The sequence below is a fragment of the Aethalodelphis obliquidens genome, unplaced genomic scaffold, assembly GCF_003676395.1.
Source record: "Aethalodelphis obliquidens isolate GAN/ISIS:26980383/991018 unplaced genomic scaffold, ASM367639v1 scaffold6, whole genome shotgun sequence".
Taxonomy (NCBI): Eukaryota; Metazoa; Chordata; class Mammalia; order Artiodactyla; family Delphinidae; genus Aethalodelphis; species Aethalodelphis obliquidens.
In genome coordinates, this window is record NW_020837950.1 from 1,516,492 (window position 1) to 1,534,998 (window position 18,507).

Consider the following 18,507-nt stretch of genomic DNA (forward strand, 5'->3'; position numbering starts at 1 on the left):
CCTGATTCCTCCAGCTCCGTTTTTCGTTCTCAAGATTGCTTTGGCTATTCGGGGTCTTTTGTGTTTCCATACAAATTGTGAAATTTTTTGTTCTAGTTCTGTGAAAAATACCAGTGGTAGTTTGATAGGGATTGCATTGAATCTGTAGATTGCTTAGGGTAGTAGAGTCATTTTCACAATGTTGATTCTTCCAATCCAAGAACATGGTATATCTCTATTTGTATCATCTTTAATTTCTTTCATCAGTGTCTTATAGTTTTCAGCATATGGGTCTTTTGTCTCCTTCGGTAGGTTTATTCCTAGGTATTATATTATTTTTGTTGCAGTGGTAAATGGGAGTGTTTCTTTAATTTCTATTTCAGATTTTTCATCATTAGTGTATAGGAATGCCAGAGATTTCCGTGCATTAATTTTGTATCCTGCTACTTTACCAAATTCATTGATTAGCTCTAGTAGTTTTCTGGTAGCATCTTTAGGAGTCTCTATGTATAGTATCATGTCTTCTGCAAACAGTGACAGCTTTACTTCTTCTTTTCCTATTTGGATTCCTTTTATTTCCTTTTCTTCTCTGATGGCTGTGGCTAAAACTTCCAAAACTATGTTGAATAAGAGTGGTGACAGTGAGCAACCTTGTCTTGTTCCTGATCTTAGTGGAAATGCTTTCAGTTTTTCACCACTGGGGACGACGTTGGCTGTGGGTTTGTCATATATGGCCTTTATTATGTTGAGGAAAGTTCCCACTATGCTTACTTTCTGCAGGGTTTTTAAAATCATAAATGGGTGTTGAATTTGTCAAAAGCTTTCTCTGCATCTATTGAGATGATCATATGGTTTTTCTCCTTCAATTTGTTAATATGGTTTATCACATTGATTGTTTTGCATATATTGAAGAATTCTTGCATTCCTGGAATAAACCCCACTTGATCATGGTGTATGATCCTTTTAATGTGCTGTTGGATTCTGTTTGCTAGTATTTTGTTGAGGATTTTTGCATCTATGTTCATCAGTGATATTGGCCTGTAGATTTCTTTCTTTGTGACATCCTTGTCTGGTTTGGTATCAGGGTGATGGTGGCCTCATAGAATGAGTTTGGGAGTGTTCCTCCCTCTGCTATATTTTGGAAGAGTTTGAGAAGCCTCCTGTGAAGCCATCTGGTCCTGGGCTTTTGTCTGTTGGAAGATTTTTAATCACAGTTTCAATTTCAGTGCTTGTGATTGGTCTGTTCATATTTTCTGTTCCTTCCTGATTCAGTCTTGGCAGGTTGTGCATTTCTAAGAATTTGTCCATTTCTTCCAGGTTGTCCATTTTATTGGCATATAATTGCTTGTAGTAATCTCTCATGATCTTTTGTATTTCTGCACTGTCAGTTGTTACTTCTCCTTTTTCATTTCTAATTCTATTGATTAGAGTCTTCTCCCTTTTTTTCTTGATGAGTCTGGCTAATGGTTTATCAATTTTGTTTATCTTCTCAAAGAACCAGCTTTTAGTTTTATTGATCTTTGCTATCATTTCCCTCATTTCTTTTTCATTTATTTCTGATCTGATTTTTATGATTTCTTTCCTTCTGCTAGCTTTGGGGTTTTTGTGTTTTTCTATCTCTATTTGCTTTAGGTGCAAGGTTAGGTTGTTTATTCGAGATGTTTCCTGTTTCTTAAGGTAGGATTGTATTGCTATAAACTTCCCTCTTAGAACTGTTTTTGCTGCATCCCATAGGTTTTGGGTCGTCGGGTCTCCATTGTCATTTGTTTCTACGTATTTTTTTATTTCCTCTTTGATTTCATCAGTGATCAGTTCGTTATTAAGTAGTGTATTGTTTAGCCTCCATGTGTTTGTATTTTTTTACAGATCTTTTCCTGTAATTGATACCTAGTCTAATAGCGTTGTGGTCAGAAAAGATACTTGAAACAATTTCAATTTTCTTAAATTTACCAAGGCTTGTGACCCAAGATATGATCTATCCTGGAGAATGTTCCATGAACACTTGAGAAAAATGTGTATTCTGTTGTTTTTGGATGGAATGTCCTATAAATATCAATTAAGTCCATCTTGTTTAATGTATCATTTAAAGCTTGTGTTTCCTTATTTATTTTCATTTTGGATGATCTGTCCATTGGTGAAAGTGGAGTGTTAAAGTCCCCTACTATGAATGTGTTACTGTCAATTTCCCCTTTTACAGCTGTTAGTATTTGCCTTATGTATTGAGGTGCTCCTATTTTGGGTGCATAAATATTTACAATTGTTATATCTTCTTCTTGGATCGATCCCTTGCCCATTATGTAGTGTCCTTCTTTGTCTCTTCTAATAGTCTTTATTTTAAAGTCTATTTTGTCTGATGTGAGAATTGCTACTCCAGCTTTCTTTTGGTTTCCATTTGCATGAAATATCTTTTGCCATCCCCTTACTTTCAGTCTGTATGTGTCTCTAGGTCTGAAGTGGGTCTCTTGTAGACAGCAAATATATGGGTCTTGTTTTTGTATCCATTCAGCCTATCTGTGTCTTTTGGAGGGAGCATTTAGTCCATTTACTTTTAAGGTAATTATCGATATGTATGTTCCTATTCCCATTTTCTTAATTGTTTGGGGTTCATTATTGTAGGTCTTTTCTTTCTCTTGTGTTTCTTGCCTAGAGAAGTTCCTTTAGCAGTTGTTGTAAAGCTGGTTTGGTGGTGCTGAACTCTCTCAGCTTTTGCTTGTCTGTAAAGGTTTTAATTTCTTTATAAAATCTGAATGAGATCCTTGCTGGGTAGAGTAATCTTGGTTGTAGCTTTTTCTCCTTCATCACTTTAAATATGTCCTGCCAGTCCCTTCTGGCAGCGGAGTTTCTGCTGAAAGATCAGCTGTTAACCTTATGGGTATTCCCTTGTGTGTTATTTGTTGTTTTTCCCTTGCTGCTTTTCATATGTTTTCTTTGTATTTAATTTTTGACAGTTTGATTAATATGTGTCTTGGCATATTTCTCCTTGGATTTATCCTGTATGGGACTCTCTGTGCTTCCTGGACTTGATTAACTATTTCCTTTCCCATATTAGGGAAGTTTTCAACTATAATCTCTTCAAATATTTTCTCCATCCCTTTCTTTTGCTCTTCTTCTTCTGGAACCCCTATAATTCAAATGTTGGTGAGTTTAATGTTGTCCCAGAAGTCTCTGAGACTGTCCTCAGTTCTTTTCATCTTTTTTCCTTATTCTGATCTGCAGTAGTTATTTCCAGTAGTTTATCTTCCAGGTCACTTATCCATTCTTCTGCCTCAGTTATTCTGCTATTGATCCCATCTAGAGTATTTTTAATTTCATTTATTGTGTTGTTCATTGTTTCATCTTTAGTTTTTCTAGGTTCTTGTTAAATGTTTCTTGCATTTTGTCTATTCTATTTCCAAGATTTTGGATCATCTTTACTATCATTATTCTGAATTCTTTTTCAGGTAGACTGCCTATTTCCTCTTCATTTGTTAGGTGTGGTGGGTTTTTATCTTGCTCCTTCATCTGCTGTGTGTTTTTTTATCTTCTCATTTTGCTTATCTTACTGTGTTTGGAGTCTCCTTTTTGCAGGCTGCAGGTTCGTAATTCCCGTTGTTTTTGGTGTCTGTCCCCAGTGACTAAGGTTGGTTCAGTGGGTTGTGTAGGCTTCCTGGTGCAGGAGACTAGTGCCTGTGTTCTGGTGGATGAGTCTGGATCTTGTCTTTCTGGTGGGCAGGTCCACATCTGGTGGTGTGTTTTGGGGTGTCCCTGGACTTATTATGATTTTAGGCAGCCTCTCTGCTAATGGGTGGGGTTGTGTTCCTGTCTTGCTAGTTGTTTGGCATAGGGTGTCCAGCACTGTAGCTTGCTGGTCTTTGAGTGAAGGTGGGTGCTGGTGTTGAGATGGAGATCTCTGGGAACTTTTCGCTGTTTAATATTATGTGGAGCTGGGAGGTCTCTTGTGGACCAGTGTCCTGAAGTTGGCTCTCCCACCTCAGAGGCACAGTACTGACTCCTGACTGCAGCACCAAGAGCTTTTCATCCACGTGGCTCAGAATAAAAGGGAGAAAAAGTAGCAAGAAAGAATTAGTAGAAGTAGAAAGAAAGAAAGGAGGGAGGGAGAGAGGAAGGAAGGAAGGAGGGAAGGAAGAAAAAAAGAAAGAAAGAAGATAAAGTAAGATAAAATATAATAAAGTTATTAAAATAAAAAAATAATTATTAAGAAAAAAGAAAAAAATTAAAAACAAAAAAAACGGATGGCTAGAACCCTAGGCCAAGTGGTGGAAGCAAAGCTATACAGACAAAATCTCACACAGAAGCAAACATATACACACTCACAAAAAGAGGAAAAGGGGAAAAAATCATAAATCTTGCTCTCAAAGTCCACCTCCTTAATTTGGGATGATTCGTTGTCTAAATGAGGGAAGGAAGGAAGGAAAGAAAGAAGATAAAGTAAAATAAATTAAAGCTATTAAAATAAAAAATAATTATTAAGAAAAAAAATTGAAAAAAAAAGGACGGATAGAACCCTAGGACAAATGGTGGAAGCAAAGCTATACAGACAAAATCTCACACAGAAGCATATACATACACACTCAGAAAAAGAGGAAAAGGGGAAAAAAATCATAAATCTTGCTCTCAGAGTCCACTTCCTCAATTTGGGATGACTCGTTGTCTCTTCATGTATTCCACAGATGCAGGGAACATCAAGTTGATTGTGGAGCTTTAATCCCCTGCTTCTGAGGCTGCTGGGAGAGATTTCCCTTTCTCTTCCTTGTTCTCACAGCTCCCGGGGCTCAGCTTTGGATTTGGCCCCACCTCTGCGTGTAGGTCGCCGGAGGGCGTCTGTTCTTCGCTCAGACAGCACGGGGTTAAAGGAGCCACTGATTCGGAGGCTCTGGCTCACTCAGGCCGGGGGGGGGGGCGGGGGCACGGAGTGCGGGGCAAGCCGGCGGCAGAGGCCGGCGCGATGTTGCACCAGCCTGAGGCGCGCCGTGCGTTCTCCCGGGGTAGTTGTCCCTGGATCCCGGGACCCTGGCAGTGGCGGGCTGCACAGGCTCCCCGGAAGGGGGGTGTGGATAGTGCCCTGTGCTCGCACATAGGCTTCTTGGTGGCGGCAGCAGCAGCCTTAGCGTCTCATGCCCGTCTCATGCACGCTTTTAGCCGCGGCTCGCGCCCGTCTCTGGAGCTCCTTTAAGCAGCGCTCTTAATCCCCTCTCCTCGCGCACCAGGAAAGAAAGAGGGAAGAAAAAGTCTCTTGCCTCTTCGGCAGGTCCAGACTTTTCGCCGGACTCCCTCCCGGCCACCGGTGGCGCACTAACCCCTTCAGGCTGTGTTCACGCCGCCAACCCCAGTCCTCTTCCTGCGCTCCGACCGAAGCCCGAGCCTCAGCTCGCAGCCCCGCCCGCCTCGGCGGGTGAGCAGACAAGCCTCTCGGGCTGGTGACTGCCGGTCGGCCCTGATCCTCTGTGCGGGAATCTCCGCGCTTTACCCCCCGGTGCGTTGCTGTGCACTCCTCCGCGGCTTCGAAGCTCCCCCCTCCGCCACCCACAGTCTCCGCCCGCGAAGGGACTTTCTAGTGTGTGGGAACCTTTCCTTCTTCACGGCTCCCTCCCATTGGTGCAGGTACCGTCCCTATCCTTTTGTCTCTGTTTATTCTTTATTCTTTTGCCCTACCCAGGTACGTGGGGGGTTTCTTGCCTTTTGGGAGGTCTGAGGTATGCCAGCGTTCAGTAGGTGTTGTGTAGGAGTTGTTCCACGTGTATCTGTGGGGAGGAAGGTGATCTCCGCGTCTTACTCTTCCGCCATCTTGCCGGAAGCTCCCCTCTTCTGAATAACTAGGCTTTAAAATGCTTAGGCCCTGGATTCTACCTCACCCAGTTTCTGACTAAAACTGAAGTGGATTTAGCCCCTACCTGGCTTCTGAATAACTAGGCATGAAAATGCTTAGTACCTGGATTCTGCCTCAGCAAGTTTCTGCCTAAAACTGAATGGATTTAGGCCCTAACTGGCTTCTGAATGACTAGGCTTTAAATGCTTGGGCCCTGCATTGTACCTCTGCCACTTTCTGACTAAAACTGAAGTGGATTTAGCCCCTACCTGGCTTCTGAATAACTAGGCTTTAAAATGCTTAGGCCCTGGATTCTACCTCAGCCAGTTTCTGATTAAAACTCAAGTGCCAATTTATGTTTTAAATGTCTAGCTGAAGCTCCCAAACTAGAGAAAAATACCTAAAAGAAATTGAGGCTTTCAGGTAAAAAAATATATCATTGTTGTTATTATTTTTAATGGTAATAATAATAATCCATGACGAACAGATGTCAAAATCTATGTGGAAAAAACTAAGAACGTGTTTCTGTCAGAGGAGTGAATTTGAAAACAGATGATCAAGAAAGTAAGGCTGCTTGTTATCTCTGTCTAGTTATTACCGTACAGCACTGGGTCATCTTTGGCAAGTACAGTGTCCCTCAGTATCTGTGGGGGATTGGTTCCAGGGGTCCCTGTGGATACCAGAATCCTCAGATGTTCAGGTCCCTTACATATAAAATGGTGTCATACAATTAATACAGTCAGCCCTCTGATCTGTGGATTCAGTCAATCAGTGAAACCCACAGATACCAAGGGCCGACAGTAGGGGTATTTGTGTGCACTTACTTCAAAGGAAAGGTCAAGTCTGAGAATAACAATTGAGATATTATTAGTTCCTATGAGACTAAGATTGTCATGTAATCTATAATATAATAAATCGAATTTTTCTGAACTTCAAAATTAAAATGAATTACTTACTGATAGTAAGTAATCCTAATTATTTACTAATCCCATTTGCTGAGGACTTCTTGTGTGTCAGGTAATGTGATAAATCCTCTCTTTACATTATTTAATCTAATCATTTCAGTAACTCAGTGCCATAGGGAGAACTATTATTCTATTTTATAGATGAGGAAACTGAGGCTTGTAAGAGTTAGGTAACTTGTCCAGGTAAAGTAAGGGAATGTTGACAAGCTACATGCAATAGTACCTGTTAGGGTTGTTGTTTTCCATTCTAAAAACAAACATTTATTGAACACTTTCTATATGCCAGGGGGTTTCACATATGTTATTATATTTAGTCTTTAAAACAATTCTCTGGAGTAAGGCATGGATATTCCCACTTTAGAGATCAGGAAACTTAGGTTCAGCAAGGTCAGGTGTCTTGCTGAAGACATTATAGGTAGAAAGTGATGAAGCTAGGATTTGAGTCCAAATCTTCTGACTTGGAATCAGAATAGAGTCTCAAAATTGTTAAAGTGGTAACACACCTGGAAATCATAGTTGTTGTAGACTTCAATTAGGAATATCATGCTCTTATTTGGGACATGGGGGCAGAATGGTATATTTAATTCCAACACAAGAACAAAGAACAATTTTAGTAGCAAAAAATAAATCTACATGTATGATTATAAAACAAATCAACCTGTGGCAACGACCTAAATATGCCACTCAGCTGTCCCTTCAAGAGAGAGCCTGCTGCAGGAAAACAGTGAGCTGTCAGCTCTTGCACCTTTGGGGTCTGCTCTGGCCTTCACCCTGAGGCCACGTTCTCCCCAGCTAATGACTGGGCATAATGGAGGTACTAGAGCTGGGTCATTTTTGTTCAATGTGAAACTTCTCAATGGGCAGTCGTCTCTCTGAGGCGCCCATAAGTCTGGCTGAGACCTTCACAGAGGTCACTGCAGTCTGAGGCTCTTGTACCATGTCCTCCTTCCCTCCCTCTCTAGAAACACGGTCTGAGTTGCTCTTGGGCTACTCCTGCCCCCACTCCCCTTTGTCCTTCATAAACATTTCCCCCAGTAAATCTGTTATGTTTCTGTTTCCTGGAAGTCCCATTTCCTGGAGGTCCCAAACTGATGCAGAACCTAAAACATTATTGTCTGTGAAAAAATAACAATGAGCTATTGAACTAGGTATTGTTTATTAATATTTATTTGCTATTTTATCATTTGTTTTGTTAGCTGCTAATATTTGCTAGCAGATAGGTAGGTGATAATACCAACATTTTAAGAAAAAGTTAGAAAGAGATACACAGTTTAAAAATGGAGTTAATCTATTCATGAATCTGATTCTTTTGAGAGAGACTGCCATTATTTTCTGTAAGTATCTTATACCTTTTTCAAACTTGAGGGATCATAAGAGAATCACAGGTACAACTATATGGGTATTTTAATTTTGCAAGTTCAGATGATGAACTGAATGGATGAACTGACCAAGGGAGATTGATTTGTGTCAACTACATTCACACTAAACTAATTTATAAACCCAAATTCCAGCTAATTGATTTATATTTAGACACATACCAGGCCCAATCAAGTAACAGGGGGATCATTTGCACAGGTCGTTATAAAATGGTTTGTTATTATTATCATTATAATTGTTACTTTATTATTATTACAGCTACTATTAATATCAACAAGGATCAGTTGACTAGAATTAGAACTCATGTAGTCTGAACTGTGTTGATGACATACTGACAAATCATTCTCCAACTTTCCATTTCCAACTTAAATTTTTACTTTTTCTTCTTTATAAAAGCAATACATATCATTGTAGAAAATTGAGAAAATACAGACAAGCCAACAGCAAAACAAAATAAGACAATAACAACAAAAATTATACGTAATCCCACTACCCAGAGATTATTCCTACTAACATTTTGGTGTATATTTTTCCATTATTACTTACAAAGCGTACATCAAAATGTTTTAAGTACTGTATGAGCTCACTGTATGAGCTCTTTAATATTTTGCCTTTTCACTTAGCAGTATAACTTGAACATTTTACCATTGCATTAAATATTCTTCTGCTACGCTGTTTCCTAACTTTTTTGGGGGGTTATAACACATTGATTCAGAGTTAGGGTCTCTTGCCCTAGAAAAGTGAACTTGCATGCAAAAGTTGCATACAAATCTTAGAAGTTTCACTGCCTGAATAGAGACTGTACATTTCCTGTCCCTGCCTATCCCATTATAGACAGCTACACAGTATTCTATCCAGTTTAAGTTAGTACTATCATTTGTTTAATCACATTCCTATAGATAGTTTTCCCTATCATGAACAGGGTGATTGAGATCTTTTATATTTGTTATTATGATATTCTTTCACATCAAAATTCCCAGTACTGCAACTTCATAGTTACAATTTAGCTCAAAGGTTTAAGTATAAATGACCAGAGCTTATACATCTGGAAGAGTGTGGGCAGCTTTTGGAAGATTTTACCTTTGGGAGCGTTACACTAAATCCAGTGATGCTGATATTTGAATCAGTTTTTTAAATGCCATCTGTGCTGTGGTTTCTAGTGACACATGCTTTTAAAAATTCTCAAAGGTGGTAAATTTTCAACTTTGAAAGTGAATTTGATTTTTAAAAATGGTCCCAACTTCTTTGGAACAAAGTTATTTTAACTAAATAATTAAATAAACTGAATAATAACATTTGGGCTATTTTAAAAAATTACTATAAGCAAAAAGATTAATTTTCTTTTTTTGCTTGGGTTGGGCTCTGCCTTGTACAGACAGAGACTTAGCAAAAGAGAACAAAGAAAGCATCAATGAAATAGTGTATAATTTCCCAAGTCCACTACTTGGAATTAGAAATTCACTTATACAAATACAGATAGGTTCATTTAAAAGAAAATATGTGTCATAACTGTGTTGGTTAATTTTATTTGTGAGCTTAGCTAGGTTACAGTACCAGTTGTTTGGTCCAGTACCAGTGTAGATGTTGCTGTGAAGGTATTCTTTAGATGAGATTAACATTAAGTTTTAACTGATTAACATTTAAATGAGATTATTCTTATTAAGTGAGATTAACATTTTATATCAGTAGATGTTGAATAAGCAGATTATCCTCTGTGATGGGATGGGCCTCATCTAATCAGTCAAAGGTCTTAAAGCCAAAGATGGAGGTCCCCTAAAGAGGAAGGAATTCTGCCTCAAGACTGTAACATAGAAACCCTGCCCGAGTTTCTGGCCTTGGACTCAAGACTACAACATCAACTCTTGCCAGAATTTCCTGCCTGCAGCCTGCCCTATAGATTCTGGACCTGACGGCCTCACAATTATGAGCCAGTTGTGAGCCATCTCCTTAAAATAAATCTCCCTCTATGTATCCTATTGGTTTTGTTTCTCTGGTGAACCCTGAATAATTCAATTATCAGTTGTTCCCAGATCCCTTTTGTCGTGTGGTATTTTTACTATTATCAATTGTGAGGAGAGATGCTTGCTGACTTTGTCTTAGATTTAGGACTCCATATTCCCTTTGGGTTGCTGGCCCTCTGTTGACTCCAATTGATACATAGCAGATTTTAAAAACATTGAGAACAGTATTTGTTTAAAGAAATCAACTTTGTAAAATTGCATTGGGATCATTCACTTATTACCATTATTTTTAATTGTGATAAAATACATGTAGCATGAAATTTACCATCTTAACATTTTAAGTATACAGTTCAGAAGTGTTCAGTATATTCACATTATTGTGAAACAGATCGCCAGAACTCCTTTATTCTTGCTGATCTGAAACTCTATACCCATTAAACAACTTGCCATTTCTCTCTACTCCGCAGCTCCTGAAGACCACCATTCTGCTTTCTGTCTCTATGACTCTAGATACCTCACATAAGTAGAATCATATGGTATTTGTTTTTTGTGACTAGTGTATTTCACTTGGCATAATGTCCTCAAGGTTCATCCATGTTATAGCATCTGTCAGAATTTTCTTCCTTTTTAAGGCTAAATACTATTCTATTGTATGTATATACCACATTTTATTTATCCATTCATCCATTGATGGACATTTGGGTTGCTTCTACCTTTTGGCTATTGTGCATAATGCTGCTGTGGTTGTGGGTGTATAAATATTTGAGACCCTGCTCTCAATTCTTTTGAATATATACCCAGAAGTAGAATTGCTGGATCATATGGTAGTTCTATTTTTCATTTTTTAGAAAAACTACCATATTATTTTCTGTAAGGGATGAACCACTTTACATTCCCATCACTGGTGCACAAAGATTCCAATTTCTCCACATCCTTTTCAACACTTGTTATTTTCTCTTTATTTGATAGCCATCCTAATGGGTATAAAGTGGTATCTCATTGTGGTTTTGATTTCTATTTCTCTAATGGTTAGTGAGGCTGAGCATCTTTTCGTATGCTTATTGGCCATTTGTACATCTCCTTTGGAGAAATGTCTATTCAAATTCTTTGCCCATTTTTTAATTGGGTTGTTTGTTTTTTGTTGTTGAGTTGTAGGATTTATTTGTTTATTCTAGATAATAACCTCTTACCAGATCTATGATTTGCAGGTATTTTCTTCTGTTCCATGGTTTGACTTTTCACTCTGTTGATTGTGTCTTTTGGCACAGATGTTTGGACTTTTGATATAGTCCTGTTTATTTATTTTCTTCTTTTGTTGTCTGTGCTTTTGGTGTCATAGGGACCATTAACTTTTTTCTAAAATCACACCATATTTATATAAATCACACCCTATGAATAGTCTATATATCACTCCGGTCATACACATATTTTTTGCCTTCAGTAACACTCAACATTGTCCCCATCAACACACTCATAGGAATCCTAAGAAAAATTTCACAGGACAGCAATTTGGGCTGTTTTTCTATGACCATGGCCAAGACTTGGTCATCATGATTTACTGTGGCTCTGAAGTGAGTGAAGAGGACATTTGGAAGCAATTTTCTGGTGCAACAACTAGCACCAAGTAGATATCTAGGCCATATTTATTGAGTGATTGAATGATAGTCTCATTCTTTGACATCTGAAAATATTTTCAGAATTTATTTCATGTTTTTTTTAGTTCTACCACAGTCATTCCCTCAGATGGAACAGCTACAATTTGTGCAACTGGAAATTCAGTCCAACAGGTTGTCATTGCCTCAGAATGCTTAAAAATTGTTGTTTTGAAAGACTTATGTCATCTCTCTAAGGCAAGTTGAAGTGATAGCAAAACGTTGAGACTCAGAGAGTTTTAAGGCTGATTTCGATTTAAGGCTAACTGAATGGAAAACAAGACAGCCCGTTGTGAAAGATGAAAATTCAAAATCTTATACCCTATCACTGCTCAGTGAATGAATGGCCTTTTACTATATAAACAAAGATTGTCAGAGAAAATCATGTCAAGTGAACCAGATTTAACATGCAACTACTAGATTAAGAGCTCCTTGAAGGCAAGGGCCACATCTGTCAATCCTTGCCAACACACACACGCAGCCATGCCTAGACACACGTATGTGTACACATCTCAAAGACAAATAAAACTTTGTGTCAGTTCTCTAACTTAGAATCCCAAAGAATTTATCTGTACCTATATAATTAAATTATATACACATACTAAATATGTCTAAATATAGTTTAATGTGAATGTCCATGTTTACAAATATTTTATTGGGTTAGGAGAATTCTGGCAAATCAATAGCCATGATTCAAAGAAGTATGAGAATACATTTTGATTTTGGTTGTAAGCTGACCTTTTGGGGAAAGCAGTAAGTATATTTTCTAATTATTCCTTGGCCAAAATGAAAAACTAACTGGGTTTCTTAAAAATAATTATTGTTTGCGTCTTTCTCTTTGGAGACTCTGATTTGTTTCCTTTTGTTTTTTGATATCACCACACTGGTTTCCCCAGAGGACGTTGACGTTGACAGAGAAAGACCAAAGGAACTTTTGTGACTTCATCCAAATGTCATAACAAAAGTAAGTCTTAGCATGCTTCTGAGGGATTGACTTTCAAGCAGGAACTAGGTTGTTTTGGAAACTTAGCTAATGACATTGTTATTATTTCTCATGAGTGATTAGGTTGATAGATCAGTCCCACTTGCATTTAGTGTAATCCCTCCAGACCTGAATGGTGACCCATCAGTACAGAAGCTGTGTGGCCCTGAAGCTTGGCCAAAGCGCTCTTCTCTGTAAGAAGGATGTGGCATTTGCCTCTGAAATCTTTACATTTGGCTGTGAACCGCCCCCCCCATAATGTTTTCTTAATAAGTACACCTAAAGATTTTGAGGCATCTTTCATCCTTGGAATATTAATAGATTTTGAAAAATTTAAAGGATAAATTTGCAAAGCACAAATGACATTTGTAGAAATTCAGGCAAGACACAAATATTACAGGTATTAGAATTCATTTGATTTGCAGTTTTTAATTGTGCCTGGCAGACAGTAGGAGTGCAATAAATATTTACTGAATGTTGAATAAATGAAGTGAATTTGGAAATAAGCAGAGAGCCCTTGTTGCATTGTAAATCATTGCAGAAGTATGTTTTTACAGATATCATTGGGATGCAATCGTATCTTCTTGACCTTCTTATGCCTTTATTGATGTGTTTTGACTGATGCTAAGAAGATGCTAGTTTAAAAGGAGACGCCTATAATTTAAAAACATGATTTTTACCATCTCCTAACACTTCACAAAGGTCAAGAGGGTAGATAAACAACTTCCTACAGCTGCTGCTACATCTGGCACACGCCTGCAGCAGAAAGTGTGCGCTGAAAAGATAAACACGTCGGGTTGTATCTACTTGCACGCCTATGCTTTTTGTGTCTGAACTTGACCCTTAGCCATTAAGTTTAAAACCAGGCTTGACATTAATGAATAAAAACTCAAAAGAAGTTATGCTGAATTGAAATTACAAGCATTCCCAAGAGGACATGTTTCTCTGATGGTTTTGAGGTTAACTTTGATTTTGTAATCCTGGCTCAGCATTTTATCTTTGTTGCTTCCTTCTGGGAATCATCTCATCTTGATTTCTGCGCAGTTTCAGGTCCCTTATGATTTCCTCATTGTTCTGTCTAGGTGGATTTACTTATATATGGCTATGTGTCAAGTGTTACTTCATTTTGTGACCTCTTGAGGATGCGTCCGGCTCTGAGATTCTGCGACACTTGAGGTATATCTGAAATTTGCAGGTGAGTTTTCAAAGAAGTCATCACACAGGATTCTGTTCTAGCTTTCAAGTGAACAATCTGTTGGTTGATTATCTTGCACACTTCTTATAAATACTGCTGATGACTCAGAACCTGAAGAAACCTATTCAGCCTGGATCCTTTCACTGAAGACTTTAGGGATTAGGTATGACTTTATAATGTTCACTCATTGTTATTTGTGGTGAAGCTGGGAATGCTCTCAATGAACATTTATTGGATCAAACAGAGACCTCTCAATTCCAAGTTGATTTTCCTATCCAGGAAACCACAGCAGCTGTCAAACATAGTATTGCTGATTCTCTTATTTGCTAACTAAGCATCCAGATGCTATTATTCACATCGTTTGGATCCGTTCACATATTCCTATCTCAAATATTTTCCATAGAACCAAGTTATGTCTTTATATAATATGCCTAAGTTTGTGAGAATTATAATTTCAATCTCCTGTCCTTGTTTATTGCCACAAATAATCATCGATATAAGTGTATGGGTTTTCCTAGTATTATGTTCAACACATCTGAAACTTCTAGAAAAACATTTGAATATTCTGTTTCTTCTTGTGGTGGCAGACACAGCCTCTGTGGTGGTCATTTCTGCATTGATCCTTGACCAACAAATGCAGGTATCCAGGCATGATGTTTACACTCTGTTTTTGCCAAATTGCTGGGTGAGCACTTTACAAGATCACAGAGTGTTCTCTATCTCCTCATTAGCATTTAGAGAACCTTGGCAACAGGGATGGAGCCATAGGAGGGAAGCCGGCTGCTATTTAAATGGAGGAAAGTCACTCTATGGCTGATAAGCAGGAGGAGTGATAAATTGCAATCGGCCTTTCAGCCTTAGGAATTCACAGTGCGGGTCCATCGTGAACCCAGTCGCATCTGATGAACTTTTACTTTTCACAACATCATCTGAGGGCAGCGATAGGGGCGAAGTAATGTCCTTGCATGGTCTGCATTGGATACCTGTCAGTTGGTTTACAGATAATCTACAGACCACAGAGTATTTTGCTGATGTACTTAAGACCAGAAACACAGCAGCAGGAAATGCTAAGTTCAGAAGGCTTCTAGGAATAAGTGTCGCCAGTCTGCAGTATTATATTTCCGCTTTAAGAAAGATCAAAATATTGTTGATAAACACTAGGTTTTAGACCTGTACAAAGCCCTGTAAATGCATGCTTGTTTTTCTTTAAACTTAGGAATACTGTACCTGTTGACATAGTAAATACTAATAAAACTCCAGGGATGAACTGGGAAGCCCCTTCATCTGGAAGGGGGGGGCATAGATTGAGAAAAAAGGGTTGTTGACCCAGTTCGGTTTCTAGTTATGCTCCATTGGTGCACATATGTGATTTCCACATTGTCTACGTGAGAACCTTCAGGGTTGTGATGGGGGTGTAGAGCATCCCTGATGTCTAGCACAGTGCCTGATAATCACAGTTATTAAATACATATTTGTGAACAAATGAAAGGCTAGAAATATGATTTACTGAGTCACATGCCTGGCTGTTCTCACTGATGCCTGTTTTGGGTTAAGTTGCTGTGATTGAGCAACAGGTATCCAGCATGACCGTGAAGTTATAACATGGATGGATTACGGAATTATGCCTATGAAGTCGTATCATGGGTGGCTTTTGGAATTAGGCTCTACTTACGCACATTCCTGATGGCTACGGTGTGTTTAATGCTGGGCAGAGGACAATGAAGAATGAGAAGAATGATGCATGATCTCTGTCTTCAAAGAGTTTTTAACCTAGATGGGGAGACAAGACTAAAAGACTTTCCGCATAGCATATTCATGGGAGTCTAAACGATAGAGTGCTAAATTGTTTATCCTAGGGTGTGAGAGCTTGGGGGCTATTACTCTCATCATCTGGTTTTATTCTACTTCAGACAGTTCATGGCATTAAGTAGAATTATGGAACATTAGGGTGAAATGAGACCTGTCAGGAGTTTTGATACCTTTTCGTCCAGCTCATTTTTTTTAGATGAGAACACCAAGAGGTTAAGTGTCTTGTCCAAGAGCACATGATTACACAGTCAGTGGCAATCTTCACTTATTTCTCTAGGATTTTGGTTCCAAAGTATGCTAGGGCCCCAGGCTCATGCCAAGAGTTTGCTTTGTTTCTAAATGAAGCCTTTGTTTTGTGATAATAAAGCCCCCATTGCGTGGGTTCTAAGATAGATGCAACTTACCCTGAATTCTACTCCTTAGCAAATATATTAAAGTTAGTTTCCACTGTGTCTGTATTTTCTTTCTTTCTTTTTTTCTTAAAGAAAAACAGCCCCTTAGGATTATGCCCATAATCTGCACAGTGTAAGAAATGTTGGAAGTCATGCATGTCATCTGATATTTAACAGTAAACATTTCTTTAGCCCAGTGGCCCAGGCCCCTGCTCTTTCCATCCACCACCTCACTTAATCGTCATAATCACCCTGTGAGGCAGACAGGGAGGCTTAGAGAGTTTAAGGAACTCATCTAAGTTCTCAGAGATAGCATGTGCTGGTGTTACAGTGTGAACCCAAGAAGTCAGGCTCCAGAGCCTGTGGCCTGAACTGCAGCTCCACAGTACTCGTGCATTTTAAATGCCAGACCCCTAAAAGTTGGCATGGTGGGAACCCACCACACCTCGGAGCCACTGGAGCATTCCAGCATCCATCCAGAATCTTGGCTGCACCCTCCGGCTAAACTCTCTGTGCTTCTCCTTTTCAAATGTTCACATCTCTTCAAGAAGGAGATATCAGTGCTAGGACTATCTCAGGGCACCGTTTAGCCCGTTGGGAATTTAAACGTAAGAGTCATAACCCAACAGCTCTTATATTTTCAGTGACTATCCCTTCTCTTCCCTTCCCTTCCCTCCCCTCCCCTCCCCTCCCGTCTCCTCTCCTCTCCTTCCTTTCCCTTTCTTTCCTGCTTGCTTTTTTTCATCAGATTTAGTGAAAAATCTGGAAGGATTGAATTGATTGGCGAATGTTACAACAGCTATAGAATTTACAGTACCTTATAGAACTGGTGATTCGGTGAAAAGTTATTTATTTTAAGCGTTTCTCCTTTTCCTTAGCCCACTTTTTAATTTTTTTTTAAGGTAAAATAAGAATGGAGAAACAGGAAGCAACCTCGTGGTTTCAGTGTAGCTCACCCACTGATCCTTCCAGGGGAGCCTCCTGTCCTGCAGAGCACTGGAATCTAGGACATCTAATCCACCCAGAGGGGGCTTCAGATTTGATTAGGCCCTTGGAATTCAGCTTAGAAAACGAGCTGTTAAAAAGTGGAGGCAAAATAGAGAGTGGTCCCCTGACTCTTTGGGCGGGTTGGTGGCCTCTCTGAGCAGGAAGTGTTCTGATGTGCTGACAATGAGGAAACAGGCCGTGTTTTTGTTTATTTTCTCATAAAGTGCTGATGAACAAATGAGGGAGTTGCATTAAGGGGCTCCGAAGGCAAGCTGTGAAGAGAGATTGGGGTTTATCAGCCTTTTAACTTGGTTTCCTTTGGAAAGAATGCTTATGACATGGCCGGGCTCTGCAAGCCCGCCGGTCCGCCCCCTCCTCCTGGCGCCCCTCCTCCCCTCACACCCCTTGATAACTCTGAATGCCTCAAACTGATGTCAGCCCATTTTGGCAGATGGGGAGAAGGTAGGCCTCATGGATTCCTTAATAAAAGAAGCAAGTGCATGAGAGATAAAGCCAATTTCCACACACTAAATAACCTTTTTTTGTTGTTTTATTGTGCTTGGCCTAATAGTTCTAAATTTAATTTCTGGACTCCTTTAAAGAGATACCTAGGAAATTGGTGGTGGGGGGGCGGAGTTGGAGAGGGATTCTGTTGGGAGGAACATTCATATTTTTGGGGATCTAAGATCTTACCTGCCATAAGAGTGGAAGAACGTCAGAAAAATAAGGGAAGCATTGCCTATAGCTATGAATAAATCTGTCACTTGGAAGATAAAAATTCTTAAGCAGCATACCTTAAAAAAAAAAAAAAAAGGATGAACTTTGAATCCTTGGTGGAGCAAGGCATGAAATAAAGAAATAAGTGATCAAATAAATTTAAAATAATTAAATAACCCAGAAGCCTGCTTTGCTGCTAAACTCTGTGTCCTTACAAGTTTCATAAAGAATGATTCTAGAGCAGTCATTATCACTGCTCCTTAACTGCGGTTACATCAGCTTCAAAGGTCATTCTGTCTTCCTCTGAGGGAGAAAATAAGTCTGTTTCCCTGAGCTAGAGTTGACATCATAGGGGTAAGGTAATGTCTGGTAAAAGAACTCACTAAAAATCAAGTTTGACCAGTGTGCTTCTGAGTCAAGGGATTTAAAATGTTTCACAGATGATAGCAGTTTTCACCAATGTGACCTCGAGTAATCCAATAAAAAATAGCAGTAAGTGGTTCCGAATGGATTTGACCCATTCCTGAAAGTTTTTCAGGTGTTTTTGTTTTTTTTTCAAATTTCTTGCAATGCATGAATATACAATGAAAATAATAATGGAGATTTGGAAGTAATTGGATTATATATTGGAAGAAGATGAAATATTTGATGTGAAACTCAATCTGCTCAGAAATTAAGACTAGCA

At 39.0% G+C, this 18,507-nt stretch overlaps 1 long non-coding RNA gene across 8 annotated transcripts in view; it reads left to right on the forward strand.

The window, feature by feature from the left end:
- Positions 1–18,507, forward strand: part of LOC113618771 (uncharacterized) — a 167,802-nt gene that overhangs the window by 66,355 nt on the left and 82,940 nt on the right. For 6 of the 8 annotated variants that reach the window (XR_003432113.1, XR_003432115.1, XR_003432116.1 and 3 more), the window contains exons 1-2: positions 11,176–12,704; positions 13,805–13,917. This is a non-coding gene — a long non-coding RNA (uncharacterized LOC113618771). Of the gene's footprint in view, positions 1–11,175; positions 12,705–13,804; positions 13,918–18,507 lie in introns of those variants that run through there. The other 2 variants (XR_003432118.1, XR_003432117.1) reach the window with 1 other exon arrangement.